Here is a 20,706-nt window from a genome sequence, read left to right on the forward strand (position 1 = left end):
GGGAGAGGCCCTATCCTTTTCTGTAATTACATTTCAAAAGGATGACTCCCTGGTACTTGAGAAAGACATTTCTGGATTGTAAAATTGGCAAGAGGCTGAAAGAAAGTTTACATTTCAGGGGCAGAGAAAAAAGTTACAATTACTAGTTTTCTAAAGCAAATGCTCTGAAGAAAGGGAGGTCAGGAGCATGGAGTCTTGAGGCCTGTCTAAAGTGCAGTTAAGCTGCGGGGAACATTATGGATGTGTTGCTCAAAAACTACAAACTAGGATACAATATAAGCTAGTCAAGATTTAGCACAGGAAACAGAAACCACTCTAGGTATTCAAGCAAAAAGAGTCGTAATAACCAAGAATAAGATGCTTCCAAAATTATTAGAAGGAAGGGCTGTAGGAGTAACTCTAAGAACCACAGATATGACTCTCTGGGAGATACTACCTCAACTATAATCAGGAAATTGAGAAACATAAAAGCCAACATTGGAATTATTCAGTTTAAGAACTCATTGTACTAAATAAAGGAAGCTGGATTACCAGGAAGCAGCCAGCACGATCTCCCTGGCTGCCCCTTTCTACGCTGAAGCTAGTGATTGAACACTACATTATAGAGTCCCACTGCCATTCCAGATGGTTCTGTATTTTAATACAAAGTCAGAGACTCAGAAAATCTCACGTGTCCATGATCTTATCCACCATATGAAATTGCTAAGACATCTAGAAATGATCTCCACTAGATCATCTACATTTCACGTATATTTATTATTGATGGAACACAATTTCTATTCACATCAGCTTCAGTGGAAGTCTAGATATTGCAGTTTTTCGTTTTCTTGTCTCTGCAGTACAGAAACCACAATAGACAGTAATGGATGCTGAGTGCCAATTATAACCATTAAAATAGATGAATGGTTAAAGAATATGTGGCATACTTATACAATGGAATAAATACAACTTGGCCATAAAAAAGAACAAAATCTTTCCATTTGTGACAACATGGATGAACCTGTAACAGCACTTCAAACAGTCTTAAGAGTTAACATATTCCTTACTTGCTAACCTAAGTCCCTTGATGTATAACAGAATTAATTTATTTTCTTTGATTTGCAGGCCACTGGACTTAAGGAGTGAAGAACCAGAAATTTTCCAGGCCACAGAAGCCAGCAAGTCTGTTTGAAGCCACCTCGGCTATCTGATTAGCCTACCTATTGTTTAGCAAATTGTTTTTCTTTCTAGGTCACATAGATGATTTTACTTAACTCCCTTTGTGTACCTGAAGACCTTGCTGACCTTTGCAGCAAGAACAGAGTACTGTTACACATCACAAAACACAAACAGAAACCCCCCTTGCTCAACTCTGGAGAACTGAGAAAATGTAGCTGGCATCATTGAGTCAATATGAAATCAAGAAATATTGTAGGCCACTGTACTCCCTTTGCTAATTAAGTTCCCTAAATTCCTTTAAAAACCCTTGGGCCAGGTGGAAACCTCTGGAGACAAGAGTCTGCCTTCTCCCTAGGTTGCTGGCCTCCTGAATAAAGCTCAAATTCCTTTCCAATCAAAAACTTGTCTCTTGAGTAATGGCCTTTCAACCATGGCATTTCAGTAATGGCATTTCAACCAGGGATAGCCGAACTTGGGTTCGGTAACAGACCTATTAAGCCAAGTAAAATAAGTCAAATGGAGAAAGACAAATACTGTATGATTTCCACTCACATGGAATTAAAAACAAAACAACAAATAAGCAAAATAAAAACTCATAGACATAGAGAAAAGACTACTGGTAAAGAGACGGAGGAAGTTGGGCGTGGGCAGAATGGATAAAAAGGGTCAACTGTATGGTGATGGATGGTAATGAAACTTGAGGTGGTGAGGTGGTGATCATTTTGTAGTGTATACAGATGTTGAATTTTAAAGTTTTATATCTCAAATGTATATAACAAAATGTTTTAACACAAATATTAATCATAATTTGAGTCTATTATCTCAAATATATGTGCTTTGGTTACTAAAGGTCAGTGGAAAATAATTTATAGCCTTTTATCTTGTTGCTAGAAAAGATGTTTCTTTTATGTGTATATATAATGAATATATATTTAACAAATATAGTTATATGCAATTATATATATATACATATATACATACACATATGTATGTATATATGTATATATATGTATATATACACATGTATACATACATATGTGTATGTATATATGTATATATATACATGTGTATATATATGTGTGTGTGTATATACATATATATGTATATATATAAAATTGGAATTATATATATATATTGGAATTATATATATATTGGAATTATATATATATTGGAATTATATATATAAAATATATAAAATTGGATTAGATTTAGATCTTTTTCCAGGGAGCCAGTCTTTGAAGTCAAAATTCTTTCAGCTTCATAATATGCATTAGGAAAAAAAAAGGTAATGAAGAGAGATGGAAACTAGCAATGTAATAAATAGTGAATAAAATTAGCTTGTATTTTTTAAATTTTTGGTGGATGTGGTATATTCACAGGCCCCAGAGTCTGGCTACTTGCTGTGAAAGCTGAGGCAAGTTACAAGATCTTGCAAAAGGAAATAGCCATGTACCTACTTCATAAACTTATGGTGAGATTTGAGTGAAATGATCTGTGCAAATTCTAAACACAGTACATAGTAAGTTTTTTTTAAAGAAACGTTGGCTACTATTATTTGTTCCTGGTGCCATGCTGAACAAACTCTATGGATGAGTTTATTTTCCAATTTTGTGAATGAAGAAACAGATACTTTGAAAAGTAAAATTTACATGGGCTAATGGGCTCAGGCTGTCTCATACAAAAATAATATATCTTAACTATAATTCTATGTTTAGTGCTTTACAACGTTTTAGGTGATTTCCTCCCCCCCCCCCCCAATTTTATCATGAAATTGAGAATCAGAGGGTTTTACCAGGTCACAAAGCTGGGATTTGAACTTTATTCTACCCAGATTCCAGAAGTTCTTTGCTCAGCACCTTGCTTAAGTACACTTGGGATTGTGGCATTTGGGAAGAGCTTATGTATGTAAATAATGCTTTTTCACTAGTTTTGTTTTGTTTTGTAAAAATATAACAAATTGGGGCGCCTGGGTGGCGCAATCGGTTGAGCGTCCGACTTCAGCCAGGTCACGATCTCGCGGTCCCTGAGTTCCAGCCCCGCGTCGGGCTCTGGGCTGATGGCTCAGAGCCTGGAGCCTGTTTCCGATTCTGTGTCTCCCTCTCTCTCTGCCCCTCCCCCATTCATGCTCTGTCTCTCTCTGTCCCAAAAATAAATAAACGTTGAAAAAAAAATTAAAAAAAATATAACAAAGTAAATAAATAAGATGATGTCCTTGTAGTGGTGTGGGCAAGGTGATGATAAGAAATGGGAACCAATTAAGGGACTATAAAACAGACAAATGAAAATTTGGTGGGTAAGATTAAAAAAAAAAAAAGGTTTAGAAGCAGAGAAGAAGAAAACATTCCTTGAATCCTCTGTAGTTTGATGTCCATATGTAATAAAGTAACCAGATATTCAGAAAATAGTTTTCATTAGCAATCCAGAAAAGTAATCAAATCATTATGGTGTTAAACTCAGTACTAATGTATTATTTTCATATACAGTAGAAATTAAGTGCTTCCAGAATAAATCATATCAAACAATGAGGATATAAAATAGAGAATTTAGATGTCAGATTGTAATAAAAATAAGAACAAATTAGACTAATTTTAAGTTGATTACAAGTTTTTAAGTACATATACAACTGGAAACACTGACCTGTTTTAATACTACCATTCTCTGCTGTAACATAGCAGTTATAATAGTTAGAGTTTATTGATGAAAATAAAAGTCACTATTTGAAAGATTTATATATTTTACTTTCATTTCCTTTTCCCTCTCAGCACCAAGTGCTAATCTGGGGAAATAAAATAAAATAAAATTAAACCTAAACCTAAAATAATTCTGTCTTACTAGTTAATGTATTATTCAGTAATTGAATGACAAATTAAAATCATTTTTTCTTAGTCTAATTCTAGAATATGTAGAATTGATTTTTACATCTAAATCTTCATGACAATACAATAGTATACTTTCTTTATTTCATATTAATGATATTTCACTTTTTCATGGGTCTTGATTAAAAAAAAAAGATCATTATGTATCTCTTCTGTTCTGAATACAAAAGTCATATCCCTGAGTTATTAACTGTGAGTATTCATGGAAGAAACTATTTGTTTCTGTTTCTGTGTTTCGTTGCTCCAAGGACAATGCAGCATTTCTGTTTCAAAATGAATAATGCTATTTTAAGAGCAAAATGTGTATCCACAGTTTATATCATCACCTATATAAACACTATTACAACCCTCCTGAGCATAAAAAGTGTCTGGGCAGAGTGACTGCCCCAGGGGCTGAGAACAACTCTGGGTGAGGCATTCACATTTGCAATACAGAGATTGTTCTCTCAGTTTCAATTTGCTTTTAATGGGATAACTGTGGTTTCACTTACTGGGTGTTAAACATTTTTATATAACACTATAAATGTGAATATTGAGGCTAAAACAAAAGTAAGCATGTTTTTCTTAATAAAATAATCTGAATGCTTGTATTAATACTTCCATAGAAATGAGTTCACTAGCCATTGAATTCACTAAGCAGGCAAAGGAGGAGCTCTGTGATTAGGATTGTCCTGAATGCTGTTCAGGTTGTAACCTGCACGATGATCTCATGTGGAGAGGATGAGTGAGTTCTGAGATGGAACCCGTCCTTCCTTGTCAAGTAATGTACCTAGGTATCTTGGAGGAAAGGGCATAATCATCTGTCCCCTTACAGTGAGGGAGGGGCTTGTGGTAACTATAGTCCCGTCTACGATTACACAACATTGGCCAGCATCATAAATGGATTGTTCTTTTCAATAAGTGCTGAACACTCTGTGAGATTCCACTAGAATACAACTTCTCAGACAGGATTTGGTGGCCCAAAACTAAATAACATTTAGGGTGTCTTTAACCTACTTATATCAATCCAAATTTCAGTTGTGTTTTACAGATATATCTAGTGAGGAAACTGGCATTTAATTGTTTGAACTCTGTTCTGTTCAGAATATTCCAAGTCCCATATATCCTTATTTGGACTATAAAGTAGAGGAGATGGAGACAAAAGGATAAATACAAACCTTGAGTTACAGTGAAAGAGTCACCCAAGATTATGACAATGGTGGAAGAGCTGTTGTTACATGAAGACAAAATAATTCTGATAATTGGTAATATGATGTGAACTTAAGATTTTCAACTGATGAAAATAAAATATGGCAGTAATTTATAGTACTTAACTAATTTAAATTTTTTAAATGTTTACTTATTTTCGAGAAAGAGAAAGAGACAGAGCACAAGCAGGGGAGGAGCAGAGAGAAAGGGAGACAAAGAATCCGAAGCAGGCTCCAGGTTCTGAGCTGTCATGACTCACAGAGCCCGATGCTGGGCTCGAACTCACGAACCATGAGATCATGACCTGAGTGGAAGTCAGATGCTTAACGAACTGAGCCACCCAGGCGTCCCTATAGTACTTAACTAATTTAAAGACAGAAGTAAATACGTAGTGAAGGCAGGCTTCTATCAGACACTGTGTAAGGTAAGGATGATGACATGATGTAGACCAGAGCCTAAGAAAGAATTATCAACATTATTTAAGGCTGGTTTCCTCCAAGGATAAGAGAAGAGTGGACCTGTATAAATCAAATTAATTAGCCTGTGTGTCCTTCTGTGACATTTGGGAAAATGCATGTTTTTATGAACTACTCAGAAAAATGGTAAGTTATCAGTTTTTGCTTATCAAGCTTTTTAGGAGATAATCAGACTGATGTGGGCAAGCAACCTTCCTGAAGAAATCTCATAATGGTTAGAATTGCTAACATCTAAGACTAAGCTATAAAACACTGGTAGATCTTACTGGTGAAGTTCCTTTTAAAAAAATGGTTGTCAATTTTATTTATTTTTTATTGTAGTTAGAACATTTAAGGTGATATCTATCCTTTAGCAAGAGCTGTTAAGTGCTTTTAACCATAGGCACAATGTTGCACCATAGATCCCTAGAACTTATTCACCTGGCATAACTGAAACATTATGGGTAGCTGCTATTCAGTTGAAGGCCCTTCTTTGGGGAACATAAAAAATGAGTGTATAACACCAGGTCAGACTTCCTGGCTCTGAATCTCAGCTTTGCCACTAATGTGCTATGGGAGATTACCCAAAGAATCTGGACTACATTTTCTCACTGGTAAAAGGAGATAATAATAGTACCTTCTACATAAGGTTGTTATAAAAGCTAAATAAGTCAATGCACATAAAATAGAAAGGTGTCCATTTTCTAGCATTGTTATTGTAATTTCCAAACACATAAATGTCAAAGTCCTCCCACATTTGGCTGCTTTTAAAATCTAAAATTCAGAACACAAGAAAAAGAAGAACTCAACAATGGGTAGATTATCAAGGACAAAAATGGTAAAGAAAAGAATGAGAATTATATCAAAACCAATTTATGTTGAGGGTGGAAAAAGGTAGCATGAGCACATTTTGGGAGATGGTGGTTACATGACTGGCTGTAGTGGTAGTTACACAACTTTATGCGTTTGTCATAACTAAAGAACTATATGCCAGAGAGTAAATTTTACTATACACATTTTAAAAACCCTGAAAAAACCCCTCAGCTAGCTATGCTAATAAATAAAATGAGGAAGGGATGAAAAGTAATCTTCAAGAGAACAACTATTCTTCAAACAAAGTTATTCTTCAAATAACTTTGGAGGAAAGGTACATCAGTATGATTCAGAGCCTTGCCTGGAAAGAGCCCTTGGGAGCAGGGACAAGGGCCTGGGAGGGTATCTACAGCATTTTCCAAGAATTTGTTTGGTTGTTGCTTACTTGGTCTTTGCTTTTGTGACTAGACTGTGAAGAATCTCAGGCTTGGGGTGCCTGGGTGGCTCAGTTGGTTAATCATCTGACTGTGGCTCAGGTCATGATCTTGCAGTTTGTGGGTTCAAGCCCCGCACTCTGTATCTCTCTCTCTCAAAAATAAATAATAACATTAAATTTTTTTAAAAAAAGAAAAGAATCTCAGGCTAAGTCAAAAGTACCCGCAAGTTCTGACTGACACCTAGCAACACATGGGTATCATTTTTTTTTTTTTTTTTTTTTTTTTTTTAAAGATCTTTTTACGTTTTTTTTTTTTTTTTTTTTTTTTTTTTATTTATTTTTGGGACAGAGAGAGACAGAGCATGAACGGGGGAGGGTCAGAGAGAGAGGGAGACACAGAATCGGAAACAGGCTCCAGGCTCTGAGCCATCAGCCCAGAGCCCGACGCGGGGCTCGAACTCACGGACCGCGAGATCGTGACCTGGCTGAAGCCGGACGCTTAACCGACTGCGCCACCCAGGCGCCCCCATGGGTATCATTTTTGAGGAAGGAGGTCTTCCACTTTCTACTATGGACTGGTGAGAAGCACTCAGAATGGGGCTTCATTTGAATGCTGCAACTGCTTCAGAATGGCTCCATACTTCCAAGTGAGTCTACAGTACTATAAATCTTAACCTAGAGCATCAAAACTAATCTAGCAATGGCAAGATACACATATTACTGTAAAAAAGAAACCTAGGAATTATAAGATATATATTGAAATGGTAAAAATGACTCATATAAGTGTTGTGTTTCATAACTGCCTTTGTAAGGTTACATTCATTGCTTGTGGCAACTATTATAGCATTTTAAATGTTCAGACCTTGATAAAGATATTTTTGCTTAAAAGAGACAAGCTTCTGAAATGGTGTTCATTGTTTTAATATCAGAGAATTGAAATGTTTATTCTACTTCTTTTATCTGCAAGAGTTATAATTTTATGTCTAGGTGGCAATTTCAACATTCAGGTAGAAATGCTTTCAGATGCTGTATCTGATCAAATAAAACCTACAGAGTATGCCAAAACAGAGTAGTGTGCTGAGTAAATGTTCAACTTCTCAACAACATGTCATGATACTCAATTGATAAGTGTTCGCTAGTTTGTATAATTTCACATAAACAACAGGAGCCCTACTACCCACATGGCTGCCTGGCTGTTATGCCCTCAGGGGACCCAAATAACCAGAATCCCAGAACCCAGGGGGTATCAACAAACTGTCTCAAGTCCTCTGTGGAGTCTGTAAATGGTGATTATTATTTTTTAGTGACCAAAAATATACCCCATTTATATTCCTGAGAGCTTATTACTTCTTGAGGAAATTAGGCATTCACCATCTCTTCTGAGTGGATGCACCTGAATGTTCAAGATAAGATGAGTGACAGAAGACACAGGAAAAAAGCAACAAATCTGCAAAGGTAGAAACTAGAAGAAAGAGAGGGAAAAAGATGCATGGACACAAGTTTTTTTAATCAATGTATACTTAAAAAGAATATGACCAAAGGCAGAAATGGCCAAAACACCAATTATAAATTATTCCTTAAATAAAATCAATTTACTAAGCTTGTCCATCTCTATACTGACCTTTGTTGGAGGTAATAATGATTTCAATATTGATAAGAGCTAACATTTATAAAGGACCTGCTGTGTGCCAGGCACAACTGACATAAAGATCAGGATTATGAAGTTTACACAAATGTAGAAAACACTTGTAGTAAGATATACTCTAAACACTAGGATTTCCTGCTAATAGCCTAAGTGATTGGTTACTAGCATCATAGAACATCCATTTCATATTTTTTAAGTGTGTTCATTGCTTAAAACTTGGTTGATAATTAATGTTATTGGTTGAGGGTATTGTCAAAATCGTATGCACACATACATACATAAAAATATTTTGTAAATGTATTAAATACGCATTTTTTCAATAATTACCTTGTTGACGTTTGCAAATATATCCATTGATGTGATCTCCACAGTTTGCACCATTTAGACACGGTGATGAAGAACATTCATTTATATTAATTTTACAAAATTTTCCAGAAAATCCAGGAAGACATCTAAGAAAGAAAAAATATATATATAAACACACACACATACATACATATATATATAATATATACATGAGTCTATATTATGGAGTTCATATTTTTCAAATTTGAGTAAAATTAAGCACATGAAGTAGTTCATTATGGTTGGTTTATGAGAACTAATTTAGTTCAATATTTTCAATAAAATTAAGGCCTACTGACTAAAAGCAACCACAACCACAGATAAAGAGGGGGAAAAGTGCATAAGTATCACAGAGCTCAGTCATTTTAGATTTTATTCTTTTCATTCTCTTTCAAGTATATGTAGCTTGATATACATGTTTTATTAAAGTATCCATGCCTGTATTATAGAGATCATTGACTAAAGTTAATTATAAGATCATAAACTTTTAAAATAGTGAAAACCTTGATAGTGTATAAAGTGTTTCACAAATACTTATTTTTTTGAAGTTTTTATTTAAATTCCAGTTAGCATACAGTATAATATTAGCTTCAGGTGTACAATACAGTAATTCAACACTTATATACAATACCTGGTGCTCATCACAAGAGCACTCCTTAATCCCCATCACCTATTTCACCCATCTTTCACACAGTTTCCCTCTGGTAACCATAAGTTTGTTCACTATAGTTATAAGGTCTGCATCTTGGTTTGCTTCTTTTTTCCCCCTATGATCATCTATTTTGTTTCTTAAATTCCACAAATGAGTGAAATCATATATTTGTCTTTCTCTGACTGACTTATTTTGCTTACCATACTATACTCTAGCTCCATCCACATTGTTGCAAATGACAAAGTTTCATTCTTTTTTTATGGCTGAGTAATATCCCATTGTGTGTGAGCATGTGCATGTGTATATATCACATTTTCTTTATCCACACAAATACTTGTGTGGGGAGATTCCCTAGTGACCCCTATTACCCTAAAACCTGGACACATTTAAATTTATAAAATAATTTTAAATTTAGCATATAACTAAAGCCATTATAGAAGGCAATATAACGTTTAAAGTATTGGTTCTGCTTATTCTTGGTTTGATAGTGATATTACCTTTCATCTGGAAATTCTCTCATTCAAATGTGTTTTCAGAGATTCAGGAATATACAACTGTACCTTGCCTTGAGGTGATATAAAAGGTTGAACTGTGGTCCCTAAACAGTATGTCCAAGCCCTAATACTTGGTACCTGTGATCATGACCGTATTTGGAAAAAAGGTTTTTGCAGATGTAACCAAGTTAAGGATCTTTGAGAAGAGCTCACCCTAAATTAACCGGGTGGGCCTTAAATTCAAAGACAAGTCTCCTTATAAGAAGAGAAGACACATAGGGAAGAGGGGCATGTAAAGAAGGAGGTGGAGGTTGGTGTCATGCAACTCCAAGTCAAAGACTATGTGGAACTTCTAGAAACTAAAAAAAGGTAGGATTCTCTCCTAGCACCTATTGAGAAAGTGTGATCTGTTGACATCTTGATTTTAGATTTCTCTTCCCTACAACTGTGACCAAATAAGTTTCTATTGTTTTAAGCCACAAGTTTGTAGTAATTTGTTATGTCATCCCTAGGAAACAAATACAAGGAATGGCATTGAGTGCATCTGCTTTGTTTCCTTTTCATATTATTCCTTCAAGGCTAATTTTATACAAACCACTAAAATGTCAGTTGTCAAACCATGGTCTAAGAAATGATGGAGGATATACAAACAATAATTAAAGTGCAATGTTCTGGAGTGTCTGTACTGAGTGCCTACAACATGACAGATCTTTTCTGAATCCTAGAACATATGAAAAAAATTAAATTTTGTGTCTGCCTTCAATATAACCTGCCTAATTGAGAAAATAGAGAAGTAGCAAATTTTATAATATATTAAGGATTATAGTAAAATAATTATAAAATAAAACATATGGATAGGTTCATTTGGCTTTAGGAAGAATATATACAAAGATGAGAATAAGAACAGTGTAGGTTAATCGAGAAATTACAAGAAATTTTAAATGGCTGACACATAATATGTGAAGGCAAGTCTGGGGTGTTGATAGAAAAAAAAGGATAGATTAATAAATGGAGATAAGAGAATTCTATAATTTTAGATCTGTTTATACAATAGCTAATATTTACTGAAAACTTATGCACAAGTAACTTTTCTAAGGTCACAGCACTAGCAAATTACATAGTTGGAATTTAAAACCAAAAAGTGTGATTGCGTGGTGCACAGCCTATACTCATTATCCAAATTTGGCTCTTTATTTCCAGCATCTGTCTCTACCAAGCCAAAGCTAATAAATAATTATGTATTAAACAATCCATCATGTTCTAGCAACCCTAGTATGCTACACGCTCACTGAACCTAAATTGAAGACTCTGTCCTAACAACAAAACCTGTTTTAACTATGTATGGATGTATGAATTCATTTTTCACTAAGAAGTAAAAATCCTTGATAATAAATTACTACTAAGACTACAAACTTTCTTCTTTGTAGCTTCTAGAAACCCAATTCTTTTTAGAGGAAATTCTCTATTGGTGGTGTTCCCCTATGGAAAATAAACAAATTAGGGTTCATTTTGTTCATGACTGAAGTTTTCACTGCCTTTCCTTTAATATCATAAATTGTTCTTCAAAAATACTCTTATTAATTTAGATACTTGCCAGCATTATAAGAAATGCCTAGTTATCCACATTCTAATCCATCATCAATATTAATATTATTTTTAAGTTACACTGCAAGGAAAAAACAACTATATGCCTCATAGTTCTTTTGAAGGAAGTAACTTTAACAATTATTTAATAGATTCTTTTTCTTAAAATAATTTTAGACTTACAAAAAATTTATAGAAGTTTATAGAAAAGTTGCAGGGGTAGTTAAGAGAGTTTCCATATACTCCATACCCAGTTTCCTTTATTGTTAACATTTTACATTAATATGATACATTTGTCATAGTTAATTATCCAATGTTGGTACAATATTATTATCTAAAGTCTGTATTTTATGAGGATTTCCTTAGTTTTTACCTAATGTCTTTCTCTTTCCTTCCTTTTCTTTAAAAAAATTTTTTAACGTTTATTTATTATTGAGAGACAGAGAGACACAGAGCGTGAGCAGGGGAGGGGGAGAGAGAGGGGAAGACACAGAATCTGAAGCAGGCTCCAGGCTCCAAGCTGTCAGCACAGATCCCCACGCGGGGCTTAAACTCATAAACCGTGAGATCATGACCTGAGCTGAAGTCAGTCGCCCAACCAAGTGAGCCACCCAGGTGCCCCTCTTCCCTCTTTCTTTCCTTTCATTTTCTTTCTTCTTTCTTTCTTTCTTTCTTTCTTTCTTTCTTTCTTTCTTTCTTTCTTTCTTTCTTTCTTTCCTTTTTTCTTTCTTTCTTTCCTTTTTTCTTTCTTTCTTTCTTTCTTTCTTTCTTTCTTTCTTTCTTTCTCTCTCTCTCTCTCTTTCTTTCTCTCTCTCTCTCTCTCTCTCTCTCTCTCTCCTGTTACAGCCTCTTATCCAGGACACAAGAACATTTAGTTGCCATATCTCCTTAGCTCCTCTAAACTGTGATAGTTTCTTATACTTATTTTTTTTTAAGTTTATTTCATTTGAGAAAAACCAAGACAGTGTGAGTAGGGCAGGGGCAGAGAGAGGGAGAGAGAGAATCCCAACCAGTCTCCCCACCACTAGCACAGAGCTGGAAATGTGGCTTGAACTCATGCAACCACCAAATCATGACCAGCTAAAACCAAGAGTTGGATGCTTAACCAACTGTGCCACCTAGTTTTCAATAGTTTTTTTTTTAATAAACTCCAGAGTTCTGAGAAGTATTTGTTGCTTTCCTTCAACTTGGGCTTGTTTGATGGTATTGTCATGATTTTACTGGTGATAGGAGTATTAGGGATAAAGATAGCAAAACTCATTTTCATTAAGTCATATCAAGTATACCCTTTAGAAGGAAGTAGCCATATACATCCCACACTTAGGGGTAAAGAGTTATACTATATTTCCTTAAGGGGCAAGTATCTACAATATAATTTTTCTTTATTCATACATAAGTTTTGTTTATTGGAATGGTGATGGTGATGCTCATCATTGTGAATGTTAAAATGTATTTGTGACTGTAGCTAAATATAAATATGCCATAGAACTGTGAAGTCTATGTAGTTACGTAAACTCAATAAAGAAATCATTTTGGATAATTTACAAAAAAAAAAAGCCCCCTTCCCCCCCCCCATCCTGCACCAGAGCGCAGAGCACGCGCTGAGCACATAACTTCTGCCTTCAAGCTGGATTTTCTCCCTGACAAGATGGTTGAGGGCTGCCTACTAATTCCTGACAGAATTAACAGTACAGCCAACAGATGAAAAGTGCTTTGGGTCACTCAGACCAACGAGACCCAGATCCCATTAAGAAGTTTGTTGGACAGATCCCCGGTCCTGGTTGGAAAAGAAGCTGGGAGAACTTTTTGAGCCTTATGGAGCCATCTACCAGATCAATGTCCTCCCCGACTGGAGTCAGAACCCTCCCCAGAGTAAAGGTTGTTGTTTGGTAACATTTTATACAAGAAAAACTGCACTTGAGGCCCAGAATGCACTGCACAATATTAAAACTTTACCTGGGATATATCATCCCATTCAGTTGAAACCTGCAGATAGCGAAAAGTCAGACGCCATGGAAGACCGAAAATTGTTTGTAGGAATGGTTTTGAAGAAATGTAATGAGAATGATATCAGTGATGTTTTCTCCATTTGGCCAGATAGAAGAATGCCAGATTGTCCCGGGACCGACGGGCTGAGTCGAGGCTGTGCGTTTGTCACATTTTCTATAAGGGCAATGGCACAGAATGCAATCAAAGCCATGCATCAGTCTCAGACCATGGAGGGCTGCTCCTCACCCGTCGTAGTCAAGTTCGCAGACACTCAGAAGGACAAAGAGCAAAGGCGCCTCCAACAGCAGCTGGCACGGCAGATGCAACAGTTCAACACTGCCACCTGGGGGAACCTGACAAGTATGGGCGGACTCACCCCACAGTACCTGGCACCTCTGCAGCAGGCCACCTCCTCCAGCAACCTGGGTGCGTTCAGTGGCATTCAGCAGATGGCTGGTATGAATGCCCTGCAGTTACAGAACCTGGCGATGATGGCAGCAGCAGTGGCTAAGGCCCAGACCTCAGCCACCACCACCAAGCAAACCCTTTGTCCACCACGAGCAGCACCCCAGGAGCCCTCGTAAGTCCAGTGGCTGCTTCAACCACCAACTCCAGTGCTGGTGCAGCCATGAATTCTCTGACCTCTCTTCTGACTCTGCAAGGGCTGATGGGAGCCACTGTAGGACTGAATAATATGAATGCACTAGCGAGTACCATCAACAGACATAGCTCCCTGAAAACAAGGGATTTGATTTGATCGCCTGCCTGTCCTTTCCTTGGTCTGCAAAGTAACATGCCAGTGGGAATGGCTGTCCTCCTCAGCACATGCTCATGACTGCTGTGCGAGGTCCTCAGGTCTGTGTGTATGCCTCTCTGCATCCCATCTGTTGTGCTTTGTTGGTATTTTCCCTACATTACCATGAGGGACTACAGACGGACTCTGTTGAATGGCAGAGAAGCTATGACTATGAAGTTCTTGTGTGGAGTCTATGTCATACAAATGTTGTTTCCGGCAAGGACAACAGGCTTAAATTATTTTGTTTTTTAGTTGTTTGCAATTGGGGTAATAAAGGTATGTATAGTCCATGGGGAATTAAGAATGTGTCTAGTTTCAAACAGTCCCTACGAAACAGTGTGAACCAGGAAAAGTGTTTACTTAAACCAAAAATCGTGAACAAAGAAACAAACAAAAAACACAACTGTCTTCTGCTTAGCCTGTGCAGGCGCAAGCCCACAAGACGGCGGCGGTTGGAGCCGGCCTTCTGAGGCGGGCAGGGTCCGCCCTGCCACTCTGAAGCCCGCATCTGTCTGCTTGGCAGCTGTCGGCTCCCACCCGGGTCTATCACAAGACAGTTGTTGATCACTGTGAAAATCCGAGTAATGTGCGCTCCCTTGACAAGACATCAAAAAATGTTGGATATGGATTGGTGGGAGCTCCAGCATGTGGTGACTGGATGGAATTACAGATTCAAGTAGATGAAAAAGGGACGACTGTGGATGCCAAGTTTAAAACATTTGGCTGTGGTTCTGCAACTGCCTCCAGGTCATTAGCCACAGAATGGGTAAAAGGGAAGACGGTGGAGGAAGCCCTGACCATCAAGAACACAGACATTGCCGAGGAGCTCTGCCTTCCCCTCGTGAAGCTGCACTGTTCCATCCTGGTGAAGATGCAATCCAGGCTGCCTTGGTGATGACAGACTGAAACAAGAATCCAAGAAAAGAGAGGTAGAGAAGAAATGAGCCCTCAGCTAAGCGTCCAGCAGGTCATATACACTGTTTGTCCACCCGCCACGCAATCACCGTAGATGTTCAGAAGCCCCTGACACTACAGTAAAAGAGCCCTGAGACATGCACAGCACTTGCTGGTCACATTGTGGCTCTAACGCAATCAAAATACACAGTTTACTTGTTCCAAATCCCATGCTTTATTTCAGCCCACTTCTATTGCCTTAACCCAGTTTGTGTATATTTTGAATTGTGTGCATGGCCTGAAAACTAAAATCAGAAACGAAGTCTCAAGTATGGTAGTCCACGAAGTACACAAATGCCGAATTTCACTTGAACCTATCTGAGGAAGATTACCAGTACAAGGCTTTGGTATGATTATTTGATACAGCCAATTACTGTACATAAAACAGGTTTGCATACATATATATAATAAAATAATGTAAGACCATTATTTTATTATATATATGTATGCAAATCTGTTTTATGTACAGTAATATACACATACAGTTTTATATACATATATATGTGTGTGTGTATATGTGTGTGTGTGTGTGTGTGTGTATATATATATATATATATATATTTAGTTCCAGTATAGAAACCCCATGTTGAGATGGTCGGGAGTGAGAAGAGGTAAATGTTCAAGCAAGGATGGCTGGTTTCTCAAGGCTACGTGATAAATTTCACATATATATAATATATATATTTCATATATATATTGTCTTGAGAGAAAACTGAAGGAGTAGCTAACAGTCTGTTAGGTGAAAGATTAAAACAGGTTCTTTGATTACTGATAAAGGTGTGATTTTTGGCAGATTTGTTGAAAGGCGTTTAAAGAAGTGAGTGATATTGGTATAATAAAACTCCTTCTAGGGGTGCCTGGGTGGCTGAGTTGGTTATCTGGCTGACTCTTGATTTCAGCTCATGTGGTGATCTCACTGTGAGTTCCATTACCATGTGGGGTCTGAGCTGGTGCTGAAGCTGCTTGGGAGTTTCCCTCTGCCCCTCCCCCCGTTCTCAAAATAAATAAACTTAAAAAAAAAACAACCTCCTTCTGTTTCCCTATAGTTATGCATGTGAACAAGGTTTCTCAATGTTTAATCTCTGAAAATGGAATGTAGGAATGTGAAATATATATATATATATGACATATATACATGAAATATATATGATATATATGTTATATGTCATAAATGACATACATATGAGACATATGTATGACATATATATGACATACATATGAGACAAATATATATGACATATATATGTCATATATATGACATACAGATGAGGCATATATATGTGTGTGTGTGTGTGTGTGTGTGTGTGTGTGTGTGTATTGTTCCTTGAACATGTATATTATCACCTAGCCTGGAGAAACCAGCAATCCTTGCTTGAACATGTACCTCTTCTTGCCCCGGGCTCATCTCAACATGGGGGTTTCTATACTGGAACTCTACCTGGCATCTGATTCCTATTTTGGGACCATTTCAATTCTTTACTCCAATCCTACTATTATCTCAAATGGGACATCTCGAAGGACTAATGACTAATCAGCCCATGATCACACATTACTTTGGTGTCATGGATTTGGTATTTTTAAATTTTAGAGGGGAACTTGCTATCACTCATCTATCTATCTATCTATCTATCTATCTATCTATCTATCTGTCATATATATATGACAACCCGTGGCGTGTACTCATGAGATGGAAATGCTTATTTCAATGTTGCAGATTCCAAGAAACCCGGATTTGGGGAACTACACCAAGTGTGAAAGCCCACAAGATCTAAAAATCAAAAGCTGCTGCAGATAAACCTTGAACAGTTATGAAGTGAAGAAGAAAGGGAACAATTAGACCTGAAACCCCAATGTCAGGGAGACCCCCAGTCATCAAGCCCGAGGTAGACTCTTCTCTTTGCTACAATTACATGTTTCCCATACAAACGCTGGACTGCAAACAGAAAGAGTAGAAGAAAGTTCCAAACAACATCCCTCCACATATTGTTAAACTTGACTTGTCATACAATGAAATCAACCAGCTTTGACCCAAGGAGTTTGAAGATATTCATGAGCTAAAAAAATTAAACCTCAGCAGCAATGGTATTGAATTCATAGATACTGGTGCTTTTTTAGGATTCACACATTTAGAAGAGTTAGAATTATCAAACAAAAGTCTACAAAACTATGATTGTGGTGTATTAGAAGACTTGTATTTTTTGCAACTCTTGTGGCTCAGAGATACCCTTGGAAATGTGACTACAATATCCACTACCTCTACTACTGGCTAAAGCACCACTACAACGTACAATATAATGGCCTGGGATGCAAGATGCCTGAAGAATACACAGGGTGGTTTGTGGGAAAATATGTTCACAGTTACTTTGAAGAATGCCCCAAAGACAAATTACACCCTGAGACATTTGATTAAGGTCGAGAAGATGATGACTGGGAGAAGATTCATAGGGATCATGTAGCAGAGTGCAAGAATCCCTATAGTAGGATAACTTAGAAATTATTCTGGTTGCAACTAGTTTTGAATTGCTATACCGGTGTCAGAAAACCATATGTTTACATTTTGATTAGCTGTGTTGCCTATTTATGCAGTATCCAGCTAAAGGAAGGTTCCCTTAATTATTATTATTATTGCGAGAAATTCTAGCAATCAAAGGAATGCTTTCATCCTGCTTGCCTGCCTGTTTGCAGACCAGCCTTTGGCGAAGATTCCACACTGGTAAACTGCAGGAGGTGGGTCCTACTGATGGCATTGGAATTTCATATGTCCTGTATATATGTTTTTACTGCCTTTTGCAAATAAAATTAAAAAAAAACTTGGTTCATTTAATATATATATATATGTATATCTATATATGTGTGTATATATATGTATATGTATATGTGTATATATATATATGTAAAAATATATATATCATATGTATATGCATTCCTAGCTTAAGGAAGAATATATACAACTATATGTATATATAATAAGCCTTATTATGTATATAAACTTTGCTGAGATTTGAGTGGTATTGTTTTTAATCTATAGATCAAGTCGGGGAGAAAACAAGTTGGGGAGAAATAACATCTTAAAAATATTGAGTGTTCTAATTAGTAAGAAATATTTCTCCATTGGGGTGCCTGGGTGGCTCAGTCAGTTAAGCATTGACTCCTGATTTCACAGGTCATGATCTCATGGTTCATGGGTTCAAGCCCTATATTGGGCTCTGTATTGATAGTGTGGATCCTGCTTGAGATTCTCTCTCCCTCTTTGCCCCTCCCCAGCTCATGCTCTCTCTCTCTCTCAGAATAAGTGAATAAACATTTCTCCACTTACTTAGATTGTGAATAAGAAATATATCTCAATTTATTAGATCATGTTTATTTCATGAGTGTTTTGCAGTTTTCCACATACAGAAGTTATAGGTATTTTGTTAGATTTATACATAAGTCTTTTATTTTGGGATGGTTGTTTTGTAAGTGGTATTTGTTTTTTGTTTCTTTCTTTCCAATATACCAATGTTCATTGCTAGAAAGCAATTGATTTTTGTATACCTTATATCTTGCAAACTTGTTAAAGCATCTTATTAGTTCCAGGGGTGGTTTTCGGAAAAAAAAAAAAAAAAAAAGAGATTCTTTGGAGTATCCCACAAAGACAATTATACCATCTGTGAATAAAGACAGATCAATTTCTTCTTGTCCTATCTGTAAATATTTTATTATGTTAAGGAAGTTCCTACTAATTCTTAGTTTTTTGACAGCCATTATCATGAATGAACTTTGACTTTTCTCAGATGATTTCTGTGCATCTAATATTATAATTTATGGTTTTTCTTATTCATCTGTTAATATCATATGGTCAAATGATACATGATATGCTAATATGACTGATATGATTATATGTTTTTTAAATTATTTGTGAATATGATTAATTAATTACATAGATTGGTTTATGAATGTTAAACCAGGCTTGCTCTCCTGGCATGATCCCCACTTGTTGATTTCAGGCTTGAATACAGTCCTCTTCTTATAATCTGCAAATGGCTTATACTTTTAATTTAAACTTTTATCATTAAACTTTTACTCTTTTTGCAAGGTTGTGTCATCTTTATATTCTTAGCTTGAATAATGAAAAGATTCTATACATCCTCTTACTGTTTTGTTTTTTGTTTTAGAGAGAGAATGGGAGAGGGGGGAGGGGAAGAGGGGCAGAGGGAGAAAGAGAGAGAATCTCAAGCAAGCTCCAGGCTCAGTGTGGGACCTGATCCCATGACTCTGGGACTATAACTTGAGCCAAAATCAAGAGTTGGATGCTCAACCAACTGAGGCACCCAGGCTCCCCACCCATCTTTAAAATATAGAAATGCATAAGTTTTTAGCCCTATACTCTATAAAAAATATTTATACCATGACTAAGAATAATGCTTAATATATCAAATAATTGAGCTATGTTTATTGCTGTTATAGGTAATTTAATCTCAAATATATCTATTCACCTCAGAAACATCTTAATGGGATTTCTGACATATTGAAATGATGTACCTGGTTTGTTTATACAAAAAGATGTATTAAAGAACTAATAATACACCTCTGTCCTAAAAAATAACAAGCTGAACAGACTGAAAAATTAAACTATTCCTGGTCCACAAGAGAGGGAGGGAATGGGGCAAAACAATGATCCCAACACTGAAGAGACAGGGGAATACAGGGAGTCCTGGGTTACTGGCATAGAGACTCACACAAGGAAATTGAGATGGGCACCAGAGCCTGAGAAGAAAGCTTGAGCTTTAATTGATGCATTGCTAGAGGCTTGGTGTGGAACAAGTCTGAGAGAGAAAATTGTTCAGGGACTGAGTCATATGAAGGTCCCACAATATTTTGAGATTTACCCCCAGAAGCCTGACCACGTTCCAACAGTAAATATCAGAGAAAAACCTCCTCCTGCTTCTGACAAGGGAAGGGGGGAAAGTTACCATGTTGAAATACACCAGAACATTCTGCTTTTTTTTAAATGTTCATTTATTTATCTTTGAGAGAAAGAGAGAGTAGGAGCAAGGGAGGGGCACAGATAGAGGGAAACAGGGAATCCCAAGCAGGCTCCACGCCCAGCACAGAGCCTGATGCTCAGCTCGATCCCAGAAACCATGAGATCATGATTTGAGCAGAAATCACGAGTCAGACACATAAATGACTAAGCCACCAGGCACCCCCAGAACATTGTTCTTAATAAGGGCTGCCCTCAGGAGAAGCTAGCTAACAAGAGTCTACCTTGCTGGGGTATTATCAGAACCTAACTCACCTATGGAAGGGAAATACCAAACTCCAATTAATTTTAGCCTTCC

At 36.7% G+C, this 20,706-nt stretch overlaps 1 protein-coding gene and 3 pseudogenes across 1 annotated transcript in view; 3 read left to right on the forward strand and 1 right to left on the reverse strand.

Annotated features, from left to right (window-relative positions):
- The window catches only part of LOC147581008 (protein eyes shut homolog), a 345,678-nt gene extending 336,660 nt beyond the window's left edge, over positions 1-9,018 (reverse strand). Inside the window, exon 1 of the mRNA XM_086707166.1 lies at positions 8,899-9,018. The gene's annotated coding sequence lies outside the window, so the exon portion shown is untranslated. The remainder of the gene's footprint in view (positions 1-8,898) is intronic.
- A 4,314-nt stretch (positions 9,019-13,332) lies between these two features.
- LOC112862180 (CUGBP Elav-like family member 2 pseudogene) lies at positions 13,333-14,392 on the forward strand (annotated as a pseudogene).
- Positions 14,393-14,554: 162 nt separating this feature from the next.
- On the forward strand, positions 14,555-15,375 carry LOC112862177 (iron-sulfur cluster assembly enzyme ISCU pseudogene; annotated as a pseudogene).
- Positions 15,376-16,908: 1,533 nt separating this feature from the next.
- On the forward strand, positions 16,909-17,876 carry LOC112862176 (leucine-rich repeat-containing protein 17 pseudogene; annotated as a pseudogene).
- The last annotated feature ends 2,830 nt before the right edge of the window (positions 17,877-20,706 follow it).

The sequence above is a fragment of the Puma concolor genome, chromosome B2 (genome assembly GCF_028749965.1).
Source record: "Puma concolor isolate L17-30 chromosome B2, mPumCon1.1.hap2, whole genome shotgun sequence".
In the NCBI taxonomy this organism is placed as follows: domain Eukaryota; kingdom Metazoa; phylum Chordata; class Mammalia; order Carnivora; family Felidae; genus Puma; species Puma concolor.